Below are 16,298 nucleotides of genomic sequence, written 5' to 3'. Positions count from 1 at the left end.
ATCCCATGATAGTATAAATCTGAATTTATTCAGTATATTCAAACTTTAACAAGCTGAGGACTAATGCTTTTTAAAGGAAATGATAAAGTACTGTTTTGTAGCAAAGGTGCTCTTTGGCTAGATTTTTTAACAGCTACAAATGTGACTTTGTTGCTCAAAAACATGATAGTAATATTTACCTTTTCATTTCACTGCATTTGGTAGTGCATTCTTGAAGAGGGACACGGGCCCCAAATTTTCAAATCTGAAGGGGAAAACACAATCTCCAAAAGGTTATTGTTGAATTTATTCATCATTTAACTTTCCCTTGGAATGCAATAGAAGCTCAGAAAGTCAAATGCATGCTGCTGCAGTTGGAAGGCATAGATATTTTTATAAATGGGATTTTGTATTATGCTTCCAGTCGTTGGTATTCATGTTTCCTATTTCTTGAGGGCTGAGTTGGCCTTTATTTACCAAGTGAGACTGTTGTGCACAATACAAACCAGGTTCTATTGGCAGGTTCTTCCTTCCTACCTATTATTTACATAATAGTTGAAGTTTTAAAATGTATTTACTTATGAAATTGATTGGAGTGACATCAGTCAATATGAACATATAGATTTTAGATGTGAGTTTCTATGTTACAAGGGGTGTATATTGCACCATATGCCCACCACCCAAATGGATTCTTAATATTCAGAAAGCTAAAACAACTCATTGATAAACATCTTTGGTGAGGATTTATTAGAAAAGTTTTGGAATTGTGACCATTATCTGCCCACTGCTCTTGCCGCCTTTGCTCATGCTGCATAATTCAGAAAGTAGATAGAATTCATATTTCTGTACCAAAAGGATAAATCAGTTGACCTACACACACACACACACACACACACACACACACACACACACACACACACATGCAAACAAATCTTGCTAAAGTTAAAAAATAATAACATCATCTAAAAACCATTTTATTTTAAATATTGGTTTAGAAAATATTATCATTTATATATTGATTACATAAAGACTGAATTTTTGTAGTTAAACTGCTTCCTTGAGAAAGTTATTACCTATTTCCTAAGTTGAAATCCTTCTAGTAAACACACAAATATCCCATTATTTAAATAACTGATATATTTACACTATGAACAAGTTTAAACTTGTATAATGTCAGTTTTGAACTAGACTCAATCTAGTTTGAAATAAAATGTTAAGAAATGAAAAGAACAACATAAACTGATGAACAAAAACAGACCCTTAGACAGGGAAGCATCGATAAGACTGTTAAACCTCAGAGGGGAGGTAGGGAAAGGTGGGGGAAAGTGGGAGAAATCAACCAAAGGACTTGTATGCATGCATATAAGCCTAAACAGTGGTCATGGACAACAGGGCGGTGGGGGTTTACATGGGGAGGGGTTGGGGATGGGAATGGGGGAATGAGGACAAATATGTAATAAATAAATTTTTAGCATGTTATTCAAAAAGAACAATTGAATAACATGCTACAAAATAAATATCTTGAATTCATAAAGTGGATTCAATTGATTGGAGGGTTATTTACTTTTAATAAAGTATTGTTTCATATATATGTGTGTGTGTGTGTATATATATATATATATATATATATATATATATATATATATATTATTGAATTGATTGGGATGACACTGGTTAACAAATTTATAAAGGTTTCATGTGCATAATTCTATAATACATCATATGTACACTGTATTGTGTGTTCAGTATCCCAAGTCAAGTCTCTGCCCATCACCATTTATCCTCCCTATACCCTCCTCCACCCTATTGCCCCTGGCAATCACTATCCTCTTGTCCATATCCATGAGTTTCTTTTTCTTTTTCTTTCTTTTTTGTTCAATCCCTCCATACACCCCTATCCAGAACTCTCTATAGCTGTCAGCCTGCTCTCTATGAGTCTGTTTCTCACTTCTTAAATATTTATAGTATTTGGATAAAGTATATTAATATATTTTCAAAAAACTCTTTTTTACCTAAACTTTTAAAATCATGTTGTTATTGATTTATAAATGAAAATTAAAATTTGTACATGAAGATAGAGCAATGTATTTGTTTTACCAAATAAACTGTATAATTTTAGATCCTAAGTTTATAAGAAAGTAGTATATGCTGACTCTGTTGGGAAATATTACACAAATTGTAGGTTAGTTAGTGCTAGGGATTTGGCTGTGAATTGGTTAGAAAAATTTCTCCCATTTAAACATATTTATAAAAAATATTGCTTTTTTTAATGCTTTTTTAAAAAGTTAAGATCAGCTTCCTTTAGGTTTATTTTTTTAACTCAGCTTTTAAAGTTGTCAACTTCATGCTACACTTTAAAAATAAATGTTAGCATATTTAAATTTCCACTGAGATCAGTTTTGTAGCACACTTCCTCAGGATTTTTATATCATTTTAATTTTGTGAAATGTGAAAAACTAGTAAAATATTAGTGCCATTTATATCTATATACACAACTATTTCCAAGCATCTAGTAGGAAATAAAGTAAAATAAAATATTTTATAAATAATATGTTAACCTAGCAATTGTGAGAGGGCTGTAATCATGAAGCTATTGTTAATCAATGGCATGCTTTCAGTTCAACCCAAGCAGAAGTTTGAAGGAAATAGAAATTAATTTTTTTTGTCCAGGTGAAAAATAGATAATTATTCAAGTTGAAAACAGTATTATTAGTTTGCAGTGGACTATAAATACATCTATTGGAAATACTTAATATTTCTTAGTCCACATTCACAATGAAAGAATGTGTAGAATTTAAGTAAAAAATATATATATACAAAAAGTATGTGTAGCATTGCAGCTACGTAATTTTAAACCTTTCTCCTTGGAAATGCAAGATATCAGAAATATGAGAACAAAATGTTCAGAAAAATTCAAATTACAATAAATATCCATTAAAGTTAGTATATGTTGGAAGTAAATGAAGTATAAAGCATAGTCAATTAACTACAATTTATGATATAATATCCACTGTTGCTTCAATTATGTAGCCACGGAACTGAATAATGCCTATAGGTTTAAGCATTATTGTAATAAGTTTAATGATGGCTTAGCCTCCAAAATGGCCTTATAAATTATAAAGATGCAAATGAAAATATATAGGCCATAAAAGGAAATCATAGTTTAAAAAAAAGCAAGCATGTATTTGACTATTTTTAAGCCCCAGTCCCTTGATAGAATTCAAGTGGTTACTATGAGCTTTAATTGGGGGGGTAGGGAGGGTGGGGGATTGCCTCTTTGTTTTCACTAACCTCTTAACTGAAATTGAGCATTTTCTTCCATTCTGAATGTAGGCAAGAAACTGAAGTAATACTAGCAGTACCTGAGAAATCACAGATGTTTTCATATCTTATTAGAGTTGGTACAGACATCTCAAAATATTGTTCATGCTTATCACTACTTCAAAATGGCAGTAGTTATTAGTTCCGCCACATGATCTTATTAATGTGTTTATAATAAGCAATCACTTGCATTAGTATACCACACATTTGTTTTTCTAATAGCTTATTAACTATATTTTAATATAATCATTATTCTTTGGAGTCCTAAGTATTTTGTATTATGGATTAACAAACATTATTCTGATGAGATTCAAGCTTTACCAGATTGCCAATGGGGTCCATAGCATGAAAATGATCTTAACTATATCTAGTCATCTGTTTGTCTGCCCAGACCCCATTCTCATGTGCTATGGTTTTAGTCCTTTATATAGTACAGTCACCGTCCTCATACACTCTTTTTTTTTTTTGGAGTATATTTCAGCAGATGTTTCAGTCAAGAGAATGTGAGTAGGCAGACCTTCGAGTGAGCAATGAATTGCTGACAACATAAGGAAGGGTATTTTACTTAAAATAATATCAGTTGACAAAACATTGAATGGAATAGGAAAGCAAGGTGATGGCCACTATTTCTACATTGAGTAATCTCTGAATCAAAATCTATTAGCAATAAAAGGTGATATCATGACACTATGTCTCCTCTTCCCTTTAGACAAATGTGATATTATTTTCAGAGACAATGCAATTATTGTACTAATGTAGATTAAGGACTAGCAATTTTAATTTAAATGTTACCTGATCAAAAATATTTTGTTCAACTTTTTTTAGTGACAAATACTAAGCATATAGAAAAATAGAGGGAAAGTAGCAAAATGCATACCACAAAATCCATATATCCTCCTGTCCTCCAAATAAGCTTTTCCTTTTTCACTTTTCTACCTCCCTCATATCTGCCTTTTCCTAATCCAGGAAATAATATACACACACACACACACACACACACACACACACACACACGTATTTTTTCTTGTTTCAACATTTGCAAATAGGTTATAAACATTCTTATATTTCATCCTAAATGCATCAGTTGAGAATAGTGGCATGCTGTATACAACCATACTTATTTTTTTTATGCTCAAGAACATTAAAAATAATATTATATTATTTCTTCATATCCTGCCCATATATAAATTTTCCCATTGGTTCAAAAATGTCTTCTGGGTTTTTGTTTTGTTTTGTTTTAGCTTTTTGTTGAACCAGCATCCTATCCTGGGTCATCCATTGCATTTGCTTTTGTAGCGGAGAAAAAAACAAGAACACTTTTTTCCCTCTACCATCTAAGTTTTAGTTTCAGAGACTGTATGTTAAACTGATTTAAAAAAAAACAAACATCTTAATAAGAGAACAAGCATAAACATTTTATTTGATGTCCATAAGTTAGTGTGTAATGAGGGACTTCATTGAAGTAAAAATCCCAAAGAGCTTATAGTAGTATACCATTGAAACATAGAACGGTAAGTTATAGAGACATGACAAGACAAAAACAAACAAATGTTTGTTTGTTTTTTTCTCAAGTATAAAAGTAAACATTTATTTATAATGAGAAAATAACAAGAAATCACAATGTTTTCAAAGCTGACAAATAAAATCTGGAAAAAAGCATTACTTTTTCGTTAATTAAACATATTTATAGGACATTTTTACTACATTTTTTGCCACATTGTCTTTGATGGCCTTTTCATATGAAATTTATGTTGTAGTATTATATTCCATAGAGAGAGAAAAAATGCACTTTCTTCTAGCGTGATTAGATAAAATCTAATTGGTATAATTGACAGTTTATAAGACTCTTTAGTTTCATGGTTTTGTTTTAATCTTTATTGTTGAAACTATTACCTTTGACCCCCATTGATCCCTTCTAGCCTGCCTCCATCCCCTGCCTTAAGCCTTCACCAACCTATTGTCTGTATCCATGGGTTACATATATATGAATACAAGGTCTTTGGTTGATTTCTTCCCACCCACCCTCCTCCACTTTCCTCTGAGGTTCTACAGTTTCTTTTATGCTTATACTCGAAGCCCAGTGCATGAAATTCATGCACTGGAAGGGTGTCCCTCAGCCCAGCCTAGGATCCCTTGGGGGGTGTCCGACTGCTGGGTTAGGCCCTAAGCTGGCAGATGAACATCCCTCTCACAATCCCGGACTGCTGGCTCCCAACAGCGTGCCTGCCTGCCAGCCTGATAACTCCCTAACCACTCCCCTACCAGCCTGATTGATGCCTAACTGCTTCCCTGCCAGCCCAATTGCCTCCAACTGTCCTCCCCTACAGGCCTGGTCACCCCCAACTGCCCTCCCCTGCCGGCCTGATTACCCACAACTACTCTCCCCTGCCAACCATCTTGTGGCAGCCAGTTTTGACCACATGGGTGCGGCCATCTTTGGCCACATGGGAGTAGCCATCTTGTGCGACCCTGTGAGGGTCAATTTGCATATTACCTCTTTATTATATAGTATGTCTCTAGACCTTTTTTGTTCATCAGTTGGTTTTCTAAGGGTGACATATCATAGGGATGTAAATGCAATATATGCAGAAACTAGTGGATGATAATGAATATTTCAGGCAGGGTTTTGTTGTTGTTGTTGTTGTTTTTAGTAAGGTTTGTTTATACAGATTCAAGGTGATGCTATTTCCAGTGATAAGTCATCCCCTGGTCCTGGTGCAGGAAAAGAGAGAAGGGATTAGTTTTAGGCAGAAACAGAGAGTAGTAGAGAGTTTTTCCTATGCCTGCTATTTCTCAGTTGCGTTCAGCTCAAAATGATCCTTATGATGAAGTAGGATATATTGAGTGGCAATTCCTGATACCCTCCAGCTATTGTATTTCCCCAGTCTCTTTTATTCTAAAACAGCTCTGCCACCTTTTACTTTTTACTGATGCTAGTATTTGAAAGAGACCAGTACAATATCCTAAAAAAAATAATAATCTCACCTTTCTGGATTTGTCTTATTTTTTTCCCTCCCTGATATAATTTAACTTATTCTCTATACTCTACATTTCTTATAAACTGAAAGTTGGGTATAGATGAGAATTGAAATTTTCAAGTCAAATGTTTTTAGCAAGAATACTTTATAGAGGATGCTACACATTCCCTGTCACATCCAGAGATGCATAATATAAGGTAGTTCCACTTTAAATGCTGCCAGGTTTGATCATTTAGTTAAGGGGTTACTATCTGATCTTGAATTGTAAAGTAACATTTTTTTTCTTTTGAAATAAGTAAGTCATCTGATGGCTTTAATATCCATTGGTGATCCTTATCTATCTCACTTATTGCTTTGAGGGTTGCAAATGGTGATTTTCCTCATTCTGCCTGCAAATTGATTTCTTCTTGCACACACACACACACACACACACACACACACACACACACATACACACAGGATAATGTTTCTTTTTACTTCTCTTTGATGTCAACATGAACTTATGTATTCTTATATATTCAATATGTTTTAATGAATTATAGTCATTAGTCTTGTTGATGCTCATCTTTACCAAATTTGACCAGTAGCAGTTCCTTGGAACTTCCTATTTCAATGTCCCAGGGTCATACTTTTCCTGTCCCAGGTATGGAATCAACAATTTCTCCAAGGGCCTTTGGTTTCTTCGGAAAGGAATGGTATATAGAAACTGAGATGTGGGTAGTAACCCTTTCTCAAAGGAACACTGCCACCTTTCTTTGCAAGCAATCTTAGGGGGGAAATGTTTTCATTACTTTCATAAGAAAGTAAAAATATCTTTCATATACATTCAAGTTCATAGTAAATCTAGACATATTTAAAAGTCCTTGTGTGTAAGACTTATGTAAAATCAGTAAGGTGTTTAAAATATATTTTTATTGATTTCAGGGAGAGGGAGAGAGAGATAGAAGCATCAATGATGAAAGGGAATAATTGTTCATCTGCCTCCTGCATGCCCCACAATGAATTGAGCCTGCAATCTGGACATGTGCCCAGACAGGGAATTGAACCATGACCTTCCAGTTAATAGGTCAATGGTCAACCACTGAGCCAGTCTGGCAAAATAGGTAACTTCTTATTCATTTCAATGCTTCTACTTCTGAATTTTTTAACAGAAGTTTATCTGTATATAATAAATGCTAGCTTGCCAAGCAAATTAATGGGGTAAATAACCTAATGGGATGTATTCCTAAAAGTACTTAAGGGAAGAAATTGTTTTTTAAAAACCTTAGCTCATTGTTTGCATGCAAATGGATGCTGTTAATTAGAAATGAGCCTTATCTAATTCATTGAAGTAGGCCTAGTAGGACCTCTTCTTGAAAATCTACATTAGCAATTCATATTACTCTATGCATTCTTTGTAAGACAACTGCTTCCTCTTGTCATCTTTAATTTTAGCTCCTCACTAATTCAGATTCCCCTAACAAAATTGCCTTCAGTGTAGCACCTCTATTTTATACAAAATGAAAACAAAAAACTGTAATGTAATTCAAAAGGCTCTTCACAGTGTGTGCCATCTTTTAAAATGTACCCAGAATATCCAAGTAAACCAGAGCAAAAGCCTTCTTACACATTCACAGTGCCTCTAGGATCTTTTCAGCCCAAACAACAGTCTACTTGCTCTGTACCTGAACTTCCCTAGTTTCTCACCACAGGTTTTGTTTGACCCTCTCTTTTCACTCAGACCTGAGTTTACAGACTGAGTGCCCACAAGCTGAATCCATCTTGGAAAGCATGTGATGTTTTTACTTAGGTACTGTTTTAAAGTAATTGGCAGAATTTAAAAATTGAGAGGCTGTTAGGGTTGCTGAAGAAGGGACACACAAGACCGAAGTGGTAAGGGATTATAAATTTATTAGGCCATCTGGCTATCAGATGGGCTGATCCCCAAAACGGTGCCAACACCCAAAGATGGGGAGTCAGAGCTTTTTAAGAACTCTAGACTGGCATTTTTTTCTGGGCAGAGAATTATCTGTACAGATCCAGATTCTAGAAAAGTCTGGAGGGGAGAGATAGTAGTCTTAGCAAGTGGAATGTGGTCTAAGCAAATGGAATATCCATTGTGAAGTGGCCTAAAGGTCAGTTCCCAGGGGAGGGGGTATCTATTTAATTATTTGATCAGACCTAATGGAGGCTCCATATTTTTATTTTATTTTAAATATATTTTATTGAGTTTTTATAGAGAGGAAGGGAGAGGGATAGATAATTAGAAACATCAATGAGAGAGAGACATCGACCAGCTGCCCCCTGCACATCCCCTACTGGGGATGTACTCGCAACCAAAGTACATGCCCTTGACCTGAATCGAACCTGGGACCTTTTAGCCCGCAGGCTGACTTTCTATGCACTGAGGCAAACTGGTTTCGGCAAGGCTCCATATTTTTAAATAATATGTAGTTCTGTCTCCATCTGAAAACTTAGATCTGCCTACTAGGCACTCATTCTCACATTCTTTCAGGGCATTATCGGCTACAATTGAGTAACAGATGTTTCAGACTCTTGCTACTCAAAGTGTTTTCTCTGGACCAATGCACAGACATCACCTGGGAGTTACTGAGAAATGCACATCTAATAAATCATAGTCAGCGTTCTAATAAGATTCCCCAGTGATTCATGTGCACATTAAAGTTTGAGAAGCACAGGCTTGGGCAAGCAAGCTTTCTTTTCAGTTTGCCAAATCTGTTCCAACCTCAGTCATTTATATTGATTTATTTCCCATAGAGTAGACTTTATAATATTTCATATATACCCTTGTATAAGATGATGGTAATGTTGGTAGTGAAAGCACTTAATATTACTAGGCAGGATTATAAGCGCTTGACATAGCTCATATGATCTTCATGAAAAATCTATTTTTATTTTTATTTTTACAGGAGGGGAATTGGGGCAAAGACTGCTTAAGTTCTTTGCCCAAGATCAAATGACTAGCAAGTGTTTGAACCAGGATGTGAACCTAAATAGCCTGTCCTCAGTGTCCTTACTCTAGATATAATTTTGCATTACTTATCTTACCTTTGATCTTTAGTATTCTTTAGTATACACTTCCAGTTTCTGCCCAGAAGCCCTTCACTTACCAATCCCATCCCCTTAGCTTGCCATGTTTGGTAGCAAGGAAATAGGACATAGACTGTATCCTGACCCATCTTTCCAACCATAATATACTGAGCTATCTTTCCAGCCATGTTACCTGTCATTTGCACTATTTTAGCTTGTGTCTCCAGCGTAAAATGACTTGAAGTTTTCGGTCCTCTAGCTTTTGTAAAAACTATTTACTTTTTGAAGTTGGATTGCCTTCCACCTTATTTTTCTCGCAAAATCCTACCCATCCTCCAAAACCAACATAAGTGCTATTTTCTCAATGACTATTACCTGGCCTTTTTATGTAAAAGTTTCTTAAGTTCATCTTGCTTAATTTTAGAACACTCATATAACACTTTATAGCTCTATTGTGTATCATACCTACATATGTTTTATTTTCTCCAGCAAGAGTAAAAGTTTTGCCCAGCCAGTGTTATTTGGTGGTTGAGTATCAACCCGTAAACCACGAGGTCAAGGTTTGATTTCAGGTCATAGCACATGCCTGGGTTGTGGGCTCAATCCCCAGATGGCGATGCTCAGGAGGCAGCTGATCAATAATTCTCTTTCCCCCTTTCCTCTCATTGAAATCAATAAAAACATATTTTAAAAGAGTAAAATCTTTATGAAGGCCAAGGCAATATCTTATTCTCATCTCTAGAAACCCACAATACTTAGTAGAAAATCTAATACATTGTAGATGACCAAAAAGTATCTTCTTAATTTTAATACTAAAAAAAATATAAAAGTTTATTCATGCTAAACTAAATATTTACATTTTTATACTTGACATTGTTACATATGTTAAAAGGATATCTACATAACCAGAATCATTTTTAATTTATCTCTATTATTGAAAATATTACAAATGTCCTATTTCCCCCATTGATTTCCTCCACTCTCCTCCCACCCCTTGCCTATGCCTTTACCACATTATTATCTGTGTCTATGGATTATGCATATATGCATATAAGAGCCCAAACCATTTTTAAATGTTTTTGTAATAATATCACATTTCCATGAATATGATTTTTAATTGTAGAAATTTGGCTTGATCAATTCTAAACTTAAAACACAGAAAAGGTAGGGTTAATAATATATATTTATGTGTTCTCCAGAATTTAATAATCTCAAAAGATAAATGGCTTCAATTTCCATAACTATTTACACCAAAAAGAAGCTCTTTGAATTAAACATTTTGTACATTTGTTTACCTCAGTTTTATTATATCACAATTAATAAATTCTAAGTGAATGGAGTAGGAATTAATCTTGAAACTAGGTATTTTAACCTCATCTAACTTAAAACTACAAGATGTTTTAGACATTATCTATGTCATCAAAGAGCTATTTGTTAGATTGATCAGAGAGGATCATACAGATATTATTTTCCACAGTTATCTGTAGAAAAGATGGTCTCTCCCCATCTGTTCTCTGATGACTCATGTAAAGCTTTCAAGGTCATTCATAAATTCTTCATCAAAAGACTAGGAAAAATTAGCTTCTTAGTTAATTTTTTGTGTCATATTTCATTCTTTGAAACTTGAGAAGTTGTAATGAATTTGACTAACTAGAGCCAAACGTGCTACCATATTTGCTGGTACTGACAATATCACTATCTATAGATATACAAGTGAATGCACTTCATTCATAGCCTTCCATTATCTTTTATGGGCCTGGGTAAGTAGGAGTTAGAGAGAGTGTCTTAGGGAGGATGATCTCTCAGATTGGGCTTGAAGGATGACATGAGTCAAATGAAAAAGCATGAGCATGCCACAGAGAGAAAGTGACATGACAAAAATCAATGAAACAAGAAAAAGATGTCTACATTGCATGACTACATGGAGTGCAGTGTAGAGAAAGTCCTCCTAAATCTCCATTTACTTTTAATCATCTAATTATCCTCAGCTCTTTATTCTATACTAGAGACCCAGTGTAGGAAATTCATGCATAGGGAGGAGGGGGTCCCCTCAGCCCATCCTGCACCCTCTCCAATCTGGGACATCCCTCTCACAATTCAGGACCACTGGCTCCTAACCGCTCTCCTGCCTGCCTACCTGATCACCCCTAACTGCCCCTCCCACCAGCCTAATAAACCCTAATCACTACTGCCTTCCAGGCTGATCACCCCCAAATGCCCCCTGTGCTGTCCTGGTCGCCCCCAACTGCCCCTCTTCCAACTGGTCTGGTCGCCCCTAACTGCCCCCCTCCCCCACTGCTCATTGGCCAAGTCGTCCCTAACTGCCCCCTCACTGACCTGGTTGCCCTACACAGCCTGCTGATCAGTCCTTTGGTCATCCCTCACTAACCCCCCTGCCAGCCTAGTTGCTCCACGCAGCCTGCAGGTCAGTCCTTTGAGCATCCCTCATTAACCCTGCTGCTGGCCTGGTCACCCCATGCATCCTGCTGGTCAGTCCATTGGTTGTCCATCACTAACCCCCCTACCAGCCTGGTTGCCCCACATTTTCCAAGTAGCTTTTCTGAAATCACATACCTTTCCTCCCACTATTTGAGCATATGGTTTCTAAGAATCAACATTGTGTTGTTCCCAGCCTGTTTATGCAAGTTATACTTGTTTTTTTGTAATTTTTATTAAATATCACATAAGCTAATAATTAGGTATGCAAATAATTTTTATTTCAATGAAAAGTAGAATGCTTTAGAAGACTTGAAAAAATTGATTAGCCAAAAAAAAAGAAGAAAAGAAAAAAAAAAAGGTATACAATTATATACAGATGAGGTAGCTATTCAAGATTGGAGGTAGGAGGTAGATGGAAATCATAAAAATCTGGCAGGTTGCGAAGGCCGGTTTGGCTCAGTGGATAGAGCATCAGTCTGTGGACTCAAGAGCCCGGGTTCAATTTTTAGTTAAGGGCATGTGTCTTGGTTGCAGGCACATCCCCGGTGGGGGGTGTGCAGGAGGCGGCTGATTGATGTTTCTCTCTCATCAATGTTTCTTACTTTCTATCCCTCTCCCTTCCTCTCTGTAAAAAAATCAAAAATCTGGCAGAATTTTGCATTTAGATTCTTTCTAATGTCTCTAAATCTTCCTCTGCTTTAAATAAACCAAAATTAAAGTCATAGATGAATAGATAATAAAATGTAGAGTGTTTTGTACAAAAAAGAATGCATTAAACTTCATTCAGTAGATCGTTACACCAGGAAAAGTCTTGTAACCCATACCAAATAAATTGTGAATTAATGGCCATTTGTACACTTTTAGAGAATATAAAATGTTTAAATATGTGTAAATAACAAGCAATCCTTCCAATTTAACTATATTTTTTCTAAAAACTGCTTATCTACTCATCCTAATCAAGTTTAATGTTAGAATTAAAAACTGTCATACTACTAAAGAGGAACACAACATCCACAGGTAAATAGACCATCTTTGTCTACAAAGGAAAACACAAAATCCTGAATAAAAATGTGTTGGTCACTTTATTGATTCCTTCCTCAGCTTTAGTATAATATAACTAAAGGATACCTTAGTATCCTTTATGTGTCCTAGGCTACGCTCATATTCCTTTAACAAATCTCTTCTGTTTTACTAATTCTGAATTGTCATAGTTTGGCCATTAATATAAAACTGAAGTTATAATAATGTGCTTTCTCCCCATATCAGTTAATTTAAAATATTTATCTGTTTTTCCCTACTATGATAAATATGTTTATTAATCCTTTCTAAAATAGAAAACACTACATATGTGTGAGCTGCTGGTATAATAATGATTTACTTACTATTAAGTTAGTGAACGTATAATAATCTCATTTTTGGCAGAAGGCTTTATGTCTTATTTCACAGGAACCTTGTCCCACTTAATTATTCTCTCTCTCCCAAATGCACATAAGCACAAGTATCTCCTCATCCTTTCACTACTGATTTTCTATCCCTAACCCAGTAAATATTTAAATATTTAAATATATCTATCCCTAACCCACTTAATTTTTAAAACATATTTTTATTAATTTCAGAGAGGAAGGGAGAGGGAGGGAGTGATAAAAACATCAATGATGAGAAAGAATCATTGATCAGCTGCCTCCTGCTTGTCTCCCTCACCCCCAGTGGGGATCGAGCCACAACCAGGGCATATGTCCTGACCAGGAATCGAACCATGATCTCCTGGTTCATAGGTTGGCACTCAACCACTGAGCCACGAAGGTCGGGCTTCAGCTCTCATTTAAAAAATAAATTATAAATTCCTCTGATGTAATGTGCTCCACTGTACTTGTCAGGGTTTTTAGCTGTGAATAACATAATCTAGTTCTGTTTACTATAAGCAGAAATCAACTTTTTGAGAAGTGTAAAGACCCATTGCCATTCCCAAATAAAAGACTAGAATAGCAATTTAAAAATGAACAGGAACTAAGAGAAGGCTCAGACCCAGGAACTATAGACCTGTTCAAACCCTATATCTGCATGCTGCCATGGACCACTCCACCATGCAGGTGGGGGCTGAAGAATGCCACTGCTATTAGAAAGAATTCTAAATGGCCCCTTGCATTTCTCTGTCACTCATTCCAGGTTCAATAACTGAACTTCTGCCATAAGATCCCATACTGATCTTAGAAACTCCCCAATATGAACATGCAGAATATTCAGATTCTGAGCAGCCACATTTGAGAAAGCTCTCTTACTTCCACTTCCTAGTTATTTCCCCATTTTACTATCTTCATAGTTACTACATATTCTCTCTTATCTTTCTCTTTTTTTATGCTCTTGGTCCCTGCCACTGCTCTAATAATCACCTTTGCCAAAGTCATCAATGATCTCCTGTAATTAAAGCCACTGGAAACACCTTAGTTTTACTGGAGGACACTTGGCATTAACTGTCTACTTTCTATCTTAGCACTTTGTCCTACCTTGTGTTCCATGTCATTAATTTCAGGTGATGTTATTCCTACCTTTATACATAATTTATTTCTCTCTTTATTGCACTCCTTCTTTCACATGTTCCTTAAATACTGATGTTTCTGAGGGACCTTCCCTCAACCCTATCCTCTTTTCATTCTTTACACTTTCCCTGGTTGTTATCCATAGCCACAGATGTTAGTTCTCACTCTGTCAATTAGAATCAAGTTCACAGAGGTAAACCATCAAACAGAAATACAGCAGCTAAAACAAGATCGAAATGTAGCCATCTGCAATGCAAAAGGAATATACAACTAGGTAGGGTAATATTAATATAATTACTCTATTAAATTGTAGACTCAGTTTCCTTCTGTCTCAGAAATCTTCTATCCCTTAGTGTGGCCCTTACTCTCATGATCCATGATGACTCTTAGCATTCCAGCTATCACATTTGCTTTTCAGACCACAGTATTGGGAAGGGGAGAAATTTGGAATGCCTTTATTCTTTTAAGGGGACTGTATGGGAAGTTCACACAATACATTTCCTTACATCACATTGAGCAAAATTGCTTCTCATAACCATACCATCCTGTGATAGACATTGGAGAATATAGTCTCTGAGCCAGATATAAATATCTGGCTACTGTTACAGAAAGGAAGAGAAGGATAAATCATAGAGTATGCAGTCTCTGAAACAAATCACCTATTTCAGTTTGGATCCAAATCTAATATTCAGTCTAATATAAAGCTCCAGATTATACCTACATATTTACTCTCCAATGGAACATCTCCTCTTTTATTTCTGGAAGCCACCTCAAAATCAGAACATCTAACACCGAATACATTCTGTTCCTCCACAAAATATATGAGTGATATCACTATCTTTTCACTTGTTCAAGCTACAACTTAAAAGTTATAAAATTTAATATTGACACTAAGTTTTGTGTGTTTATTCTATAACATAATCTTTGTTAATAGTTTACAAATGTTTTCTCCCTTAATCATGAAAACAACTCAGTTTTTAATGCCCATCCTCTTACCTGATTCCATGAGATGGTAAGCAAAGGATGGCAGTATTATGATGTCCATTTTACAAATTATCAAATTACTCAGAAAAATAAAGATATTTAATTAAGGCTAATAAAAAATTTTAAAAAAGGACCAGGAACTAAAAGTCAGTGATTCTGACCACAAATCTGTGCCTTTTCCATCCTATGTAATTAAATAATAATATGCAAAATGACCCTATGGTGGAACAGCCGGTCACTATGACATGCACTGACTACCAGGGGGCAGATGCTCAACACAGGAGCTTCTACCTGGTGGTCAGTGTGCTTCCACAGGAGGAGCTCTGCTCACCCACAGCTGGCTGAGGGCTGCAAGAGCAGCGGCAGTGATGGGAGCCTCTCCTGCCTCTGTGACAGCACTAAGCTGTCTGATTGTGGCTTAGGCCCACTCCCTGTCAGTCAGACATCCCCCAAGCGCTCGTGGACTGCCAGAGGGATGTCTGACTGCCATCTTAGGCTTAATCACCTGGGGAGCAGGCCTAAGCTGGAAGGTGGACATCCCCTAAGGTGCCCTAGCCTGTGAGAGGGAACAGACCAGACTGAGGGTCCCAAACCCCTGAATGCATGAATTTTCATGCACCAGGCCTCTAGTTATGATCATATTTGTCTATGTGAACAAAACAGCTAATAAAAATAAACAGGGATGAGACAAATTAACAAGGGAGGGTTCCCCTCTACCTTTTACCACCTCTCCCTCAGCTAAAAGAGAGAGAGAGAGAGAGAGAGAGAGAGAGAGAGAGAGAGAGAGAGAGAGAGAGAGAGAGAGAGACTCAAGCCTGTATCTTCTCAGATTTGTGCTTCCTCCAATATCTAAAGATAATAGTATCTTTGATGGACTTATGACTTTTTAATGGGGTTATATTTGGAAAATAAGTAAAGAAAGAAGACGAGAGAAGACTATGTAAAGGGAAAGTAACAAGAGAGACAAAATTTATTTATAACTAAAAAGGACAGGGGAATCCTTGAATGTGGGTATGGTTTGTGGAGGGTT

General features: G+C 36.0%; 1 protein-coding gene across 4 annotated transcripts in view; it reads left to right on the top strand.

Moving 5' to 3' along the window:
- The window catches only part of DMD (dystrophin), a 1,962,662-nt gene that overhangs the window by 1,089,916 nt on the left and 856,448 nt on the right, over window positions 1–16,298 (top strand). The window lies entirely within an intron of this gene.

Source organism: Pipistrellus kuhlii, unplaced genomic scaffold (assembly GCF_014108245.1).
Source record: "Pipistrellus kuhlii isolate mPipKuh1 unplaced genomic scaffold, mPipKuh1.p scaffold_m20_p_16, whole genome shotgun sequence".
In the NCBI taxonomy this organism is placed as follows: Eukaryota; Metazoa; Chordata; class Mammalia; order Chiroptera; family Vespertilionidae; genus Pipistrellus; species Pipistrellus kuhlii.
The sequence above is the reverse complement of the archived record's forward strand: the minus strand, read 5'-3'. Positions and strand labels throughout refer to the sequence as shown.